The sequence below is a fragment of the Talpa occidentalis genome, unplaced genomic scaffold (genome assembly GCF_014898055.3).
Source record: "Talpa occidentalis isolate TD23 unplaced genomic scaffold, MPIMG_talOcc4v2.1 talOcc4.7, whole genome shotgun sequence".
In the NCBI taxonomy this organism is placed as follows: domain Eukaryota; kingdom Metazoa; phylum Chordata; class Mammalia; order Eulipotyphla; family Talpidae; genus Talpa; species Talpa occidentalis.
Genome location: NW_023605083.1, coordinates 107,591,672 through 107,607,688, shown reverse-complemented (window position 1 = coordinate 107,607,688; position 16,017 = coordinate 107,591,672). Strand labels below are relative to the sequence as shown.

Below are 16,017 nucleotides of genomic sequence, written 5' to 3'. Positions count from 1 at the left end.
TCCAATGTTTCTTAAAAACAAATTTTGAAACAATATTTCAATTTAATCTGATGATTAAATTTCTTTCTTACTTAATTTAAACTACCTTTCTCACTGTAAGTAAGGCAAAAGTAACATCCAAAAAGATATACTAAATACTCTTGTTATTATAATCAACAAGGTAAAATAATAGAATTTCTTCAACTCCCTGAAAACTTCTACGTTTATTGGCAGAAAGTCTCTATCACTACAATTCCACCCCATAGAATTCCTCCATAGGGAACCTGACTAGCCCAAGTGAAAAAATCTACAAGCAATATTAACTGGGGGTGCCCAAATAAAATTGCCAGTCCAGCATGATGGATCTAATATAGCATTAACATGACCAAAATGCTCTCTTATTAAAAAGAAAAATACCGGATGGTCTCACTCATAGCAGGAATCTAGAAAACTTAAATAAGGGACCAGGAAAATGAATATAAGAAAGTGAAAATCAAAATCAACAAAAAACTATGAACCAGAGACACTTTTTGGGGGGTGGGGGGCGGGAGGGGAAGGATTGGGGTCAGAATGGGGCGTTTGCAATTGTATGGGGGAATATAAAAATAAAATTTATTATTAAAAAAAAATGCTCTCTTATTAGTATCAACACTGATTGAAAGTAGCGAAATAAAAATGATTAGCCAAATTAATATGTGAATGAAATAAATTAACAAGTGGCAGATTATTAAAATGAAATAGTGGATTCCTAGAGAGTCAAGTCAGTATTTTGATTTAATCAGTGTAAGACTGGGCCCAGGCATCAGTATTTTCAAATCTATCCAAGCCAATTATAATGTACAATCAGAGTTGAGAACCACTCTCTACTATGAAAGATAATGATCACAAGCAAAAAAATCATAAAAGGAACTTAGAGATAATAGAGATAATGCAAGAAGAAAAAAATAACCTTAAAAATTATAACTATCTCTCAAAGAGATAAATAATAAAACATTCCAAAATAAGAAAAGAATGTGATAATAAAAGAGACATTATAAAAGGATAATGAAAACACATTGCAGAAATAAAAGTGCACTTAGAAGATTAGAAGATGCAATCAGTGATACTCTCAGGAAGTAAAACAAGAAAACAGAAAAGTCAGTAGTTAAGAGATCCATTATGAACTAACATAATTTCCAGAAAGGGACAAAAAGTAAAACAGCAGGAAAGAAACTACGAAGAAATGCCTCTGAAAAATGACACATAAGAGTGGGGTGTGGGGCACATGTGGGCCATTATTCTTTATAAAATGTTTGTATTTTTAACTTTCATAATAAATGCACATATTAGTTTGATGTTAAAACATATATTATGGGGCCTCCCTGGTGGTACAAGGGGTTAAGCACCGCACTGTGAAGCAATCCAAGCCTCTGCAGCACAAGTTTGATCCCTGGCCGGCCAGGGAGCAACACACATGATGAAGCAGACCTCTCCTGTCTCGCCCACTGCTCCCCTCGGCAGTGTATTTCAGTCAGTCTGCCTATTCTGTTCCCTACTCTGTCTCTGGTGAATCCTCTCACCTCCCTCAACTGGCCTATACCCCAGCTCTTATATGCATAAATAAATAAATTTTTAAAAAAAAACATATATTACATAAGTAAACAAAAACAATAAAATTCCTATTAGTGCTAGCAGAAGAGAGGCTGAAATGAAGTATAAATCCCAATAATGGTTCATTCAATAATGGAGTTTAATCACTCTGCCTCATAAAGTACAGAAGAAGTGACAAGTCCTTGAACAGCAATATATGGAAAGCCAAAGAAAGGAATTTTTAGACTATACTGACACCACTTACTAAAATGATAACTAAAAAAAAATGTACCTCACTCCTATAGCCTATTTTCACTCAAAGGAACTAGGTATCGAGGTGGAGTACAAAACATGGACATGTTTAACTGACACATATTTTTAAAAGTTCGATTTTCTATGAAGAACTTGAAGAATAAATCACAGGAATCATAATAAAAAGGTAGCTCGGTTATTACTATAAGATCTTGTAAGAGAGCAACATCCCAAGTACACCAGGTTCATGATAGTCGCCATGACTGCAATCATAGGAAAGTTTAGAAAATATCGCCCTCTAGAGGCGTATCTCATTATTCAGTTAAACGCAAAATTATTTTTCTAATTACTGATTTATCGATGCAAAAAATACAGAGAAAATACAAAATATTTCATGAGCAGTAAAAAAAACAAGAAATATAAAATGATATTTATTACTAGCTTAAGAAAAATCATTAAGAGGGAAAGAAGTGAGGCATAGTCCAAAAGAAATAGACTAAAAGATTAAAATATTCAAATAGTTTAATCATTTTTTTCTACCAGTAAATTTTGAGTCATAGAGATAATATATATGAGTTTTAAAGATACTCCACAAGTAAATTTAATTTTCCCCCAAAACTGTGTTAATTGAACCTTCCTCTTGATTATGTTGTGAACTTAAAAATGTTCTATAAAATAAAGTCCATTTTAAAATTATGCTATCTTTAGTTATATGTGGCTTCTTCAATAGGTGCTTCTGAAATGAAGACACCTTGATTTCAGGGACGTACTATTAGGTAAACCTTCTCAATTCACTTCCTGTAAAATAATCATCTGTTCTGTTAAAGAGACTACAGGAAGTTATATGAAAATATGTAAGATAAATATCATTTTGGGTGTATAGTAAATGTTAAGACTACCATAATGTTACAGCAGCATTTTTAAAAGGATGATAGGAAGTCATAAAAAATCAAATTCGCTAGGTACACTAGTGGATTTGAAAACAACCAGTAACAAACAAAACATCTAAAATTAAAAAATACACATAACCAGTAAAAACATTGGTACTAAAACTAAGGTAGCATAAATAAGATTTTTACCCACTTCACATGTATATACTCTCTATGTATCTATATATAAATATATAGCTATAGATAGAGAGATATATACACACTATGTCATATGGGGCATGAAATTTAAAGCAGAGCTACAGTGCACATGATTGATTTTTCTTGGCAAAAATTAAAACATACAAATGGAAACCTCTATCCACAAGTAAACAGTGATGTGGAAAGAGAAGTCAAGAAACATCATATTATTACTGATTGTCTTAAGTAGGTGAAACTACATAAGGCTGGAATATGTGGTTGCTTTGTATTTACAATTGGGATGTGGACTGTATCAAAAAAAAACTACTGATCAACAAAAGTAAGTGATTGCAATAAACCAACAAATGAAGGCTATAAACAAAGTCTATAAGTGGTAAAAAGAATGCATCATATATATACTAGAAAGAAAAATGATGCTACCAGTTATTCAAAAGCTCTTTGCTAAAATAATGGAGATTCGCTCTAAAGGTCTCAAAGTCTCCATTTAAGGAGTCAAATCTGGAATTTAGATGTCAAAAGTTGTGACTCTAAGATGACTCCTTCCCTAAGGACCAATAAGTTAATGGCAAAGGAGATACTTCCAGGAAACGTGGAGAACTGTAGATGTAAATCCAAAATCTTTCTGCTAACACCACAGAAATAGAAGGAATAAAAAATTCCTTAGCAGCTCTATCATAGCAAATGCTATGATAAACTGGAAAGCTAATTAGCAAAATAATGAAATGCAAGGCACAAGAATAGGTGAATTAAATTTATTAAACTGTATTTTCTGATGTTTGGTGTTAAAATAAATAAAAACAGAATAAAATGATAAAAATAATACTGCCTTCACCTGCAGTTCTATATTGGTACCTCCCTTCATTTTATTGGAGGAACAATCCACTCCTAACATTTTTTCAGACTGCTTCCCTATCTACACAGAGAAGAAATCTTAGCCACCAAGAATTACAACTCCTAGCAGGCCACGAATGTGACTTCCGGAATGGATGCCAGCTGGGAAGGAGCAAGATGTACATATAAAAAGAGGTGCAATGACGGGGAACTTAGAAAAGACACATGAGAGGAGATGCATGTGGAGAACTTGGAAGAGATATTTGGGAGGGACACATGTTGAGAGACACCTGGCCGGGCTGCTCCTGGTCCTCGCAGTGACAATGGCAGCCATTATCTTGATTTCATGTTTGTTTATGTGGTACATATTTAATTTTAAGTCCCCCATTCTGTCCCAGCTTTGTCGGACATGCCTAGCCTTACCCTCCCCCCCCCCCCCCCCCTCGCCCCGCCCCAGGGTTCTCTGCCAGAAAGTCCTTAAACTTGTGACAAGCTATTGGTTCTCAACAGCTTGGATATGGGCCCACCCTGTTTGGTGGAACACTGGCCCACAAGGGGATGGGTCACATGGGGAGTTTTATTGGAAAACTATTAGTTGAAATCCTTTCCCCTCTCTCTCTCCTTTTTTTTTTTTTTCTCTCTCTCCACACTAATTCTATTCGTTCAAGATCTTCCACACCAAGAGTCTGCCTCTTTTGCCTCTGCACATACAGATGGCAGAACCCCTTGTAAAATATATGCCCCTTAAGAGTTTGGGGTCCCAGTGTGTCTCTCAATCACATGCTAACAATTTCAGTAAACTTACCAAAATTAGTAAGTCCAATAACACATTAAAAGACTGTACAAAATAAGTTCATAATAGATTTCATTCACTTAGTATTTAGCAATTCATTGTCCAGATTAGAGGTACTATTCAAAAATATGAAACACATATCAGTCTTATATATACTTCTTCATTAATGAACACTATCAATAGATATATGAATGTTGAGAATTAAACTTCAGTATTTGTATGACAAACACTATTCAAAGTGCTTTCATTCTCACAGTAACTCTCAAACACAGGCGATATTATTATCCTAATTTACAAATAGAAAAGACCCAAATAAGTAATTTGTCTAAGATTACTTAGGAAGTGATGAAGAACACATCCTATCTAAAGCAATCCGACGCCAAGTCCTCCAAATGCCTCCCCAACCAAGTTACAACTGAGTAACAAAAATCATGTAAAAGTAGTAAGTAGGAAATAGTAAGCATTAAGTACAGGTAAATACCGTACAGAAGGAGTAAATAAAAAATTACAAGTTTTCTGTAAATGATAGAAGAAATCACGTCATAAACAGATCTGAGTTGAGCTTAAAGGATGTATTCAATGTGTACCTGAAGAACTGAGCAGAAAAAAAGTTCAGGTGCAGGAGTAAGGTGTTGAGCAGGAAAGCAAAAGCAAGTAATTAAATTTTCTCAGAGTACAAAAAAAGTAGGAGAAATAGTTTCTTCACTCAGCAAAAAGTTATTAACTGGTAAAAGGAATACTTGTTCTCCTAGAGGACTACTTCCTGATGTAGCATGCACCCATCCTTGCTTCCTATTTCCTTTAGAAAACAGAAGCAATCTCCACCTTCTCCCCTAATTTTCCCCTTCCCCTTCAATGCTCTTTGACAGACCTATCTATACTGGTCTCCAATTACTCTCTTCACGTTCAAACTAACTCCACTCCTGTCAGGCTCACAATGCTTCACCAAAACTTCCCTAATCAAAGTCACATGTCCTCTACCTTACTAAAATTGATGGGGCTCTTTTTCTCACTCCTTATCTTAATATAGCAACCAAATTTAACACATTATTCCCTTCCTTTTCTTCATTTGGCATATAGAATTTCTCTTACGGATTTTTCTTTCAAATCCCTGGGTTACTTAATCTTGGAACACCCCAAAGCAGTCTTACAACACTTTCCTCTTGTCTTTTTTAAATACGTGCTCATTAATAATAATCCAACTTTCAGCTCTAAGTAAGCCTTCCAATCATCTATCCTCAGACTATTCCTTTCCACAGAGCACCAGACTCATAAAACCAACTACCTACTTAAATCATTAGATCAAAACCAAATATGCCCCAGACTCCTGATCCTGTCCATATTCTCAAACCTGACAACCCTGTATTCTTCCTTTCATTTGATGGCAACCCCAATCTTTCAGTTGTTCGGACGAAAACCTTACCAGTTTCCCAGATGAGTCTCTTTTGTCATGTTTAATATAAAACACACCTGATGGCCCTACTATCCTGATGGCCTAACATCAAGATATATCAAGAATTCCATTACAACTCACAACCCCCACTACTAACTCCATCCAATCATTGTCTTATCTAACACGGATATTTGCCACAGACTTCTAACTGGTCTAACTAGGCCTCTATTCTTGTCAACCTACAAATGTGCATTCTCAATACAGCTCTCCATTCTGATCCTACCACAACACAGTCTTATCATGTCATTCTTATTTTTAAACCCTCTACAGATTCTCCATTGCACTCAAGTACAAGTTAAAGGCTGACATGATTTGACCACATTTCCCCTCTCACCGTATCTTGTCCTGTGCACTTTGCACATTGCGCTTCAATCACACTGACCTCCTTGCCTTTCCTTGGATACTCCAGAAACATTCCAGCTCAGGGATATTATACTGGCTGTCCCTTCTGCCTGGAACACAAATCTACATGGCTTTCTCTGTATTTCCATCAAATCTTTGCTCAAATGTCATCATCTCAATAAATTCATCAAAAAGCATTTAATTTCAAATTGAATGCCCTCCTGGCATTCCCTATTCTCCCCCATTACCCTTTATTTTCCCCATAAGCATCCCTAGCTACCTAACCACCCACCCACCTACCTACCTACCTATCTATGCTGTTTATAGTTGACTGCACTCCACTAAAAATTTAGTCCCATGGGAACTTTGATATTTTTCTCTTTTGGTTACTGATATATAACAAGAGATCAGGAATAGTCCCTGCCCACAGCAAACACTAACAGCTCTGAATAAATGAATGTATCTTTCGGCTGTTAAGAAAAAAATGCTACTGTGAGCAAAAAGATCTTCATTGTGACATAATGGGATTTAAATCTAAATTGTTTTACTATGAAAACTTTGGCTGGAAGCTTACTTTTTAGCAAATGCAACACAAGATGTCAAGTGACAACTATAAGCATAAAAAAAAGACACCATCATCATGGCATTCAACCTCACAGGACACACAGGCATATCAATGAACAACCGACATAATAAAGCACGAGCAGTATCAAGGCTGATACAGATGACACAACATTCGGCTGAGACAGATAACAGATGTTTGAGAAGTTTAAGAGAGGAAGTGGTATTTTTAGCCAGAAAGTAAAGAAGTAGAGTTTTAGTATGCATACAAATATTTCAAGTAGAGAAAACTATACAAATAGGAAAGGAGTCAAGAAATTAAAATGTGGCAAATTCAGCAAAGGTTAGAGAAATCTAGTTGTGGTAGGACAAGAAGCTATAAGTAAGATGGGACCTTCTTTAACATTCTAAGAGTACAGTAAGACATTGAAATATATTAAGTAGTTACAAAGAATTTAGCCAATTCTATTGAAATGTATTTATCATTATATTCAAAAATTAAGTTACTTCACGATATATGTAATAAATAATAAAAAATGAAATCAGTAATCACTACATAATATTTAACTTCAAAGTAGTGATGAGAAGAAATAAAATTTCAAATATATTTCAGTAATTCAATACTTCATATAAAATTATGGAATGTACATGTAAACATCTACATTTTTATTGGTGAAAATGTCACAAAGACTGCTAATATTTCTATCATGTGTTGTCTGTATTCATAATGAAAGGAAATGTTTTAAATTTAGTATGCAGTAATAAATAAAGATGTAAATTTTTTTCTTATCCATGTTCGTGGTTCTTAAGAACTCCTAGTAAAGTTTAAAAGTCAGGCAACAAAATCAGAAATGAAAGCAATATTTAGAGAGAATATATTTCAAATAACTAACCTCTGTTAAGTTAAAAAAAAAAATGCAAATAGATAAAATAATCCTAACTTAAACTGGATTGACTCCAGAGAGTAAAAAGGAAATATCCCTATATCAACTGTTATTTAACAGTTTCCTTTACTTTGCTAAAAAGAGCACAGACAAACAACAGTAATACCGCCAAAGTATGATTCATTTTCAAGATGAATCCCACCCTGTCCAAAGGTTTACATTGTTTTTGACCAGCATCAGAATGTTTATCCACAAACTGTAAATACATCATTTTTAGAACTAACCAACAACAATGCCCATTTTGTTTTGACATGTAAGATACAAAAAGAACATGAAGAAAAATGAGCACTGCTCTAAGGTCTGCACTTAAAAATGAGAAAAACTAGAGTAATGGGCTGAAATTCCAACACAGTAAAATTTTAACACGTTATCAGCAGGAAAGTGCCTACTGTATTAATTGGTTTCAAATGGGAAGGTAAAGGACAGCTGTATTGGCAAACAGTCTATAACCTCCTCTCTGAGATGGCTCCATTTAGTTTAGGTGAAAATATGAAGAGCCAAGAAAGGAATATAGTTGAGAGAAAAAGTATATTTTCACTCAGAAATCAAGTATTGTTCTCCAACTGTTTATCTTTTACAAATAACAAATCCATGATTGATTAGACCACTGCACCTTTCACCAAGTATGTACCCGAAGGAATTTGTTCACAGTCATTTAATATCTGTCTTTGCCCTTGAACTAGAAGGTACACAAGGACAAAACTGACTTTGATTTTTTGTGAACATCATGACCAAAGCCTAACACAAAGCCCTGGTTTGTGGCATGCATCACAGGAAAGGCATAGGAATAAGAAACAGAAAAAAAGATGACTTTCTAAGGTTATATAAAGGTAAAGATTATAAATCTTTCTATTTTATATAGTGGGCGGAGCAACATGGCGGCGAGGAGACGCTGCGAGTAAGATCTCCCATTAAAAAAAGTTAATAGGGAGGAAAAGTGGCAGGTCCCAGTGAGAACTGGGACACGGAAGATAAACGGGTGACTCCAGCAAACTGCCCGAAGAAGAAAGTTGCCATAAAAGAGGACGAGAAGAGAGGGAAGCACAGAACCCTGCTCCCCTCCCCCGCCCACAAAGTCGGCACTCTCCGACCGGCAGAGAGGAGGAAACAACAAACCAAAACGGCCAACAAGAAAAACGGACACAGCAAGCGGGACTGTGAGTGGAAAGGAACTATTGCAGCCACCACACCCCCTGAACGGGAGCTGAGGCGAACCCTGCAGGATCCGCCGCGGAGGTGAGCTCCAGGCGCCATTAAAGAGAGCCCCGCCCAGGAGGAGACCAGCCCCACCACACAGCCCCGGCCGCCCGGTAAGCCTGCGCGGAAAGTGGCGCGGATCCAGACCGGATCGCAGCTGCCCAGGTCCCCGCGCCTGCGACCTAGGCTTGCGGGGAGACCGCGGAGGCCCTCCCTGAGTGAGCAGGAACAAGGCGCCCAGGCAGGGGAGCGGGATTCAAAAGGCGCCATTCCCGCGCCACTGATCTGGGCTACAGCCCGCGTCCTGGAACTGAGGGCTTTGGAACTGAGACCCGGGGCACGAAATTAGGGGCGTGGGTTCCCCACGACGGTGGGGCACAAGGCAGACACAGCACCCCAAAGCCGTTGAGGTGTACCCTACCATCCCCGCTCTGCTCCCTGTCCCACGGGGTGGAAAATCAGCTCCCCAAGGGCTCTAGGAGAGATCTCTGGCGCCACCTAGCGACTTGACCCCAGCACAGGCTACTGAAGGAGATAGTGGCCAGCTGGGGAGTTAGCCCACACCTGGCTCCTTCCGAACAAGTAGTCTGAGCCCACAGGGAGAGCGAGCACCCACAGCCAGGGCAGACCAGGCGCGCAGAAGAGTGTGCCTGAGACCAGACGCGCAGGGAGTGTGTCCCACATCACCATTTTAGAACAGGGACATTTCTTCAGTAAAGACTACCTGCAGAAGGCTTCCTCAGGAGCCAGAGGTGAGCGGGGGAAGTTCGCCCACGCCAGACCCCCTCTGGCCTGCAGTCCAAGCCCAGAGGGGAGCAGGAACCCACCGCCGGGGCAGACCAGGCGCACAGGGGAGTGTGTCCCCACATCGGCATTTTAGAACAGGGACCTTTCTCCATTAAAGGCTGCTTGAAACTGACAGATGACTCCTGGAAGAACCAGAGGGGAACAGAGAAGCCCACCCAAGATGCCGGCCAGTCCCAACAACACAGTGTCCCAACGCATACGGCAAATTAGAAAACAGACAGTAGGGAGGAGAAGAACCACACGCAACCTAGCAACTCTCCAGAGAAAAAGCACACCACAAAAAGAAAGCCAGCCCCCAGATTGCAAAGACAATAACTTGGAAGAATTTCTGAGCCTTCCAGAAAGAGAATTTAAAATTGCCGTGATTAAAAAACTGACAGAAGTCATAAAGGAAAACAATGATAAGGGAAAAATAATCAACGATCAGAAGAATGCAATTGAGTCCCTAGAGAGGGAAAACAATGGTCAGAAGAAAGAAATTGAGTCCCTAAAGAGGGAAGTAAAAGAAATGCAGGAGATCAAAGAATTAATGGAAGAACTAAAGAATTCTGGGAAAAGCAATGAAAGCAGAATAGATGAAATGGAAGAACGAATAAGTAATCTTGAAGACACAGAAATAAAAAGAACCAAAACAGAAAAGGAAAGAGAAGTACGAAGGAAAAAGAACGAAGAAAGACTTCGGGAACTATCTGACTCCATGAGGAAAGGAAATATAAGAGTTATAGGAATACCAGAAGGAGAGGAGAGAGATGTAGGAACAGAGAAAATATTCAAAGAGATAATTGAAGAGAACTTCCCAAATGTGAAGAAGGAGCTGAAAATTGATATACAAGAAGCAAGAAGAACACCAAACTTCCACGACGAAAGGAAAAATACAGCAAGACACATAATAGTAAAGCTCCCAAGAATCCAGGACAAGGAAAAAATAATGAAGCTGGCAAGAGGGAAGAAACAGATAACATTCAAAGGAAAACCAATCAGGCTGACATCAGACTTCTCCGAAGAAACACTACGGGCAAGGAGAGAGTGGAGGGACATAGTCAACAGACTCCAAGAAAACAGATGCCAACCAAGAATACTCTATCCCGCAAAGCTCTCCTTCCTCTTTGAAGAAAGAATATGGACCTTCCCAGACAAACAGAAACTCCGGAATTTCATTGCAACTAAACCCCCACTCCAAAAAATACTACAAGGAGTCCTAAAGCCAGAACCTCAGAGGGACGAATAACAATGAAAGAAGGCCAAAAAAAAAAAAAAGTTATTAAAAGAATAAATAAATAAAATCAAAGGAAAGACAAACACAATGGCAAATACAGATGTTAACATATCAATATTAACTCTAAATGTAAATGGACTAAACTCTTCAATAAAAAGACACAGAGTGGCAGCCTGGATTAAGAAACAAAACCCAACCTTTTGCTGTCTCCAGGAAACACATTTAGCTACAAAAGATAAAAATAGGCTCAAAGTTAAAGGATGGAAAACAATCCTACAAGCAAATGGACCAAAAAAGAAAGCAGGAACAGCTATACTTATATCAGATAAAACAGATTTCAAACTCAAAAAGATAAAAAGAGACCCCAATGGTCACTACATTATGATCAAGGGGACAATACTTCAAGAAGAAATAACACTCATTAACATATACTCACCAAACGAAGGAGCACCAAAATATATCAGACAACTGTTGTCCTCTCTGAAAACAGACATCAGAGAAAACACATACGTAGTGGGAGACTTCAACACACCACTATCAACAATGGATAGATCAACAAGACAAAAAATAAGTAAAGAAACCAAAGCTCTAAATAAGGACCTAGAGCAATTAGGCTTAACAGACATCTATAGAACACTAAACCCCAAAAAAACGGAGTACACATTTTTCTCAAGCGCACACGGATCATTCTCCAGGATCGATCACATACTGGGGCACAAGACAAACATCAACAGATACACCAAGATTGAAATCATATCAACCATCTTTTCTGACCATGAAGGCATCAAACTAGAAATAAACCATAAAAAGAAGGCAAGGAACTTTCCTACCTCATGGAGATTAAAAATCACACTACTGGAAGACCATTGGACTAATGAGGAGATCAAAGAAGAAATTAAAAAATTTTTTGAATTGAACGACAAGGAGGACACTAATATCCTAAATGTATGGGATGCAGCAAAAGCAGTAATAAGAGGAAAATATATAGCAATAGAAGCTCACATCAAGAAACAAGAAAGAACGCAAAGAAACAACCTCATCTCGAAGCTCAAAGATCTAGAAAAAGAACAACAAAAAAACCCCAAAACCAGTAGAAGAAAAGAAATAATAAAAACCAAAGCAGAAATAAATGAAATTGAAACTAAAAAAACAATCCAAAAGATCAATGAAACCAAGAGCTGGTTCTTTGAAAAAATCAATAAAATAGACAAACCCCTAGCCAGGCTCACAAAGGAAAAAAGGGAGAAAGCACAAATAAACAGGATCATCAATGAAAGAGGAGAAATCACAACAGACACAGCAGAAATCAAAAGAATAATCAGTAACTACTATGAACAGTTATATGGAAACAAGTTTAACAATCTAGAGGAGATGGACAAATTCCTACAACTCTACAATCACCCAAAGCTAGATAAAGAAGAAATAGAACACCTAAACAGACCAATTACAATTAGCGAAATTGAAATGGTAATCAAAAACCTCCCCAAAAACAAAAGCCCAGGACCTGATGGATTTACAAATGAATTCTACCAAACATTCAGAGACGAATTAGTGCCTATCCTTCACAAACTCTTCCAAAAAATTGAGAAGGAAGGGACAATACCAAACACGTTTTATGAAGCCAACATTACACTAATACCAAAACCGAATAAGGACAACACAAAAAAGGAAAACTACAGGCCAATCTCCCTAATGAACACTGATGCAAAAATCCTCAATAAAATTTTAGCTATCAGAATCCAACAATGTATCCATAAGATAATTCACCACGACCAAGTTGGATTCATTCCAGGGGCACAAGGATGGTTTAACATCCGAAAATCAATCAACGTTATCCAACACATCAACAAAAAGAAATATAAAAACCATATGATAATATCAATAGATGCTGAGAAAGCTTTCGACAAAGTGCAACACCCATTCATGATAAAAGCCCTTGAAATTCTGGGGATACAAGGAACATACCTCAACATCATAAAGGCCATCTATGACAAGCCAACAGCCAGTATCATTCTCAATGGTGAAAAGCTGAAAGCAATTCCATTAAGATCTGGAACAAGACAAGGATGTCCACTCTCACCATTGCTTTTCAATATAATACTGGAAGTCCTAGCCAGGGCAATAAGACAAGAGAAAGACATCCAAGGAATCCAAATAGGAAAAGAAGAAGTCAAACTATCACTATTTGCAGACGATATGATATTATACATAGAGAACCCCAAAAACTCCACAGAAAAGCTAATTCAACTCATCAATCAGTTCAGTAAAGTGGCAGGATACAAAATCAACACGCAAAAGTCAGTAGCCTTCCTATACACAAACAATAAATCTGAAGAAGAAGAAATCAAAAAGACCATCCCTTTTGTTATTGAAACAAAAAAAATCAAATATTTGGGAATAAATCTAACAAAAGAGGTAAAGGACCTATACAAAGAAAACTATAAAACACTGTTAAAAGAAATAGAAGAAGACACAAAGAAATGGAGAGACATCCCCTGCTCATGGATTGGAAGAACAAACATTATTAAAATGGCCATCCTACCAAAAGCAATATACAGATTCAATGCTATTCCAATCAAAATTTCAATGTCATTCTTCAAAGAAATAGAACAATTATTGATGAAATTCATATGGAATCACCAAAAACCTCGAATAGCCAAAGCTCTCCTGAAAAAAAAAAGAAGGGAATGGAGGCATCAGACTCCCAGACTTCAAACTATACTACAAAGCCATAATCATCAAAACTGCATGGTATTGGAACAAGAACAGACATACAGACCAATGGAATCGAATAGAAAATCCAGAAATAAACCCACAGATTTATGGTCAACTAATCTTTGACAAAGGAGCAAAGAATATGCATTGGAGCAAAGAAAGTTTGTTCAATAAATGGTGCTGGGAAAACTGGGTCGCTACATGCAAAAGAATGAAGCTTGACCACCACCTCACACCATACACAAAAATCAACTCAAAATGGATTAAAGAACTAGACATAAGACCTGAAACCATAAAATATATAGAAGGAAATATAGGCGAAACACTACGTGATTTGCACATCAAAGACATCTTTACAGACACATCACCCAAAGCAGTGATAGTGAAGGCAAAGATAAACAGCTGGGACTACATCAAATTAAAGAGCTTTTGCACAGCAAAAGAGACAATAACAAAAACAAAGAGAAACCCCACCAACTGGGAGAACATTTTTGCACCCAACACTAATGATAAAGGTCTGATCACAAAAATCTGCAAAGAGCTGATGAGACTCAACAACAACAAAGAAAATAATCCAGTCAAAAAATGGGCAGAAGAGCTTAAAAGAAACTTCTCTGAAGAGGAAATGCAAATGGCCAACAGGCATATGAAAAAATGTTCAACATCACTTGTCATCAGGGAAATGCAAATCAAAACTACCATGAGATACCATCTTACACCAGTGAGAATGGCACATATTAAAAAAACTAGCAACAACAAATGTTGGCGAGGGTGTGGAGAAAAAGGAACTCTTCTGCACTGTTGGTGGGAGTGCAAACTGGTCCAACCACTGTGGAAAGCTGTATGGAGATTTCTGGACCTACTAAACATAGAGCTTCCATATGATCCAGCAATTCCACTCCTAGGTATTTACCCAAAGGACACAGAAACATCAATTCCAAAGAACACCTGCACCCCTATGTTTATAGCAGCACTGTTTACAATAGCTAAGCTTTGGAAACAACCCAAATGCCCAAAAGTAGATGACTGGATCAAGAAGATGTGGTACATATATACCATGGAATATTACTCAGCATTCAAAAAAGATAAACACATGCAATTTGCAGCAACATGGATGGTGCTGGAAGGGATCATGCTCAGCGAAATAAGCCAAAAAGAAAAAGAAAAATACCGGATGGTCTCACTCATAGCAGGAATCTAGAAAACTTAAATAAGGGACCAGGAAAATGAATAACTATAAGAAAGTGAAAATCAAAATCAACAAAAAACTATGAACCAGAGACACTTTTAGGGGGGCGGGGGTGGGAGGGGAGGGATTGGGGTCAGAATGGGGGGGCTGCAATTGTATGGGGAATATAACAATAAAATTTATTAAAAAAAAAAAAAAAAATCTTTCTATTTTTCTACTAATATATCTGTGGTTCTCTTTTTTGCCCAGATGCCCACATCCACACACTGAATGTCTTTGGTGAAATTTAAGAAAAAATAGTCAATAGAAAGAAAAAGATACTGAAAGGACTTATAGTATTATCTAATTATGCAGCAAAATGTAAACATTCTTAAACTATATGAAAATACTAATATCATATAGCTTTCTAACCATTTTACAAAATGAAATTATTGTAATCTAAAAAAATTTTTTAATTTACCAAAGATAAATTCTAAAAGATTCAACCTTGAAGATCATGAATCACTAGTTAAGTTAAATATATATGCTATTTCAACTGTTCTTATGAAAATAATAGCATTGTGTGCTAATAAATTGTGCTGAGGAATAAATAAAAATCCTGAATTTTTTTACAGAATTCTCTCCAGGATTCCACTTACCTACATATGTTTTCACTTAATAAAATCTACATAGGACAATATGAATTAATCTCACAAACAATGTTTTTAAAAGGTTAATATAACAAAATATATATACTTTGTAATTCTACTTATAAAATAGTGACCAATAAATAAACAAACAAACAAACAAATAAATAAAATAGTGACCAACAAAGGATACTTCCTAAGGAGTAAGACTATTTCTCAAAAGTAAGGAAGAGATAATGATCATGAAAATCAGAATCATTTTTTTATCTTCTAGAGAAAGGCCACAAAAAGGGTGTTCTATAATATTTCATTTATTGACTGGGATGAGTCTGATACAACTATTTCCTATAAAGCTAAGTTATGGAGCTATACATTTTTTCCCTGCAATATATTGGTAGAAAACCCACAGAGATGTATTTTAAAATAAAATGCAAATGTCGCTCTAAAATACACTT

The 16,017-nt window shown here is 36.9% G+C and overlaps 1 protein-coding gene across 1 annotated transcript in view; it reads right to left on the bottom strand.

Annotated features, from left to right (window-relative positions):
* BCAS3 (BCAS3 microtubule associated cell migration factor) overlaps nucleotides 1-16,017 on the bottom strand; it is a 557,971-nt gene that overhangs the window by 302,262 nt on the left and 239,692 nt on the right. The gene's annotated exons all lie outside the window — the stretch shown is intronic.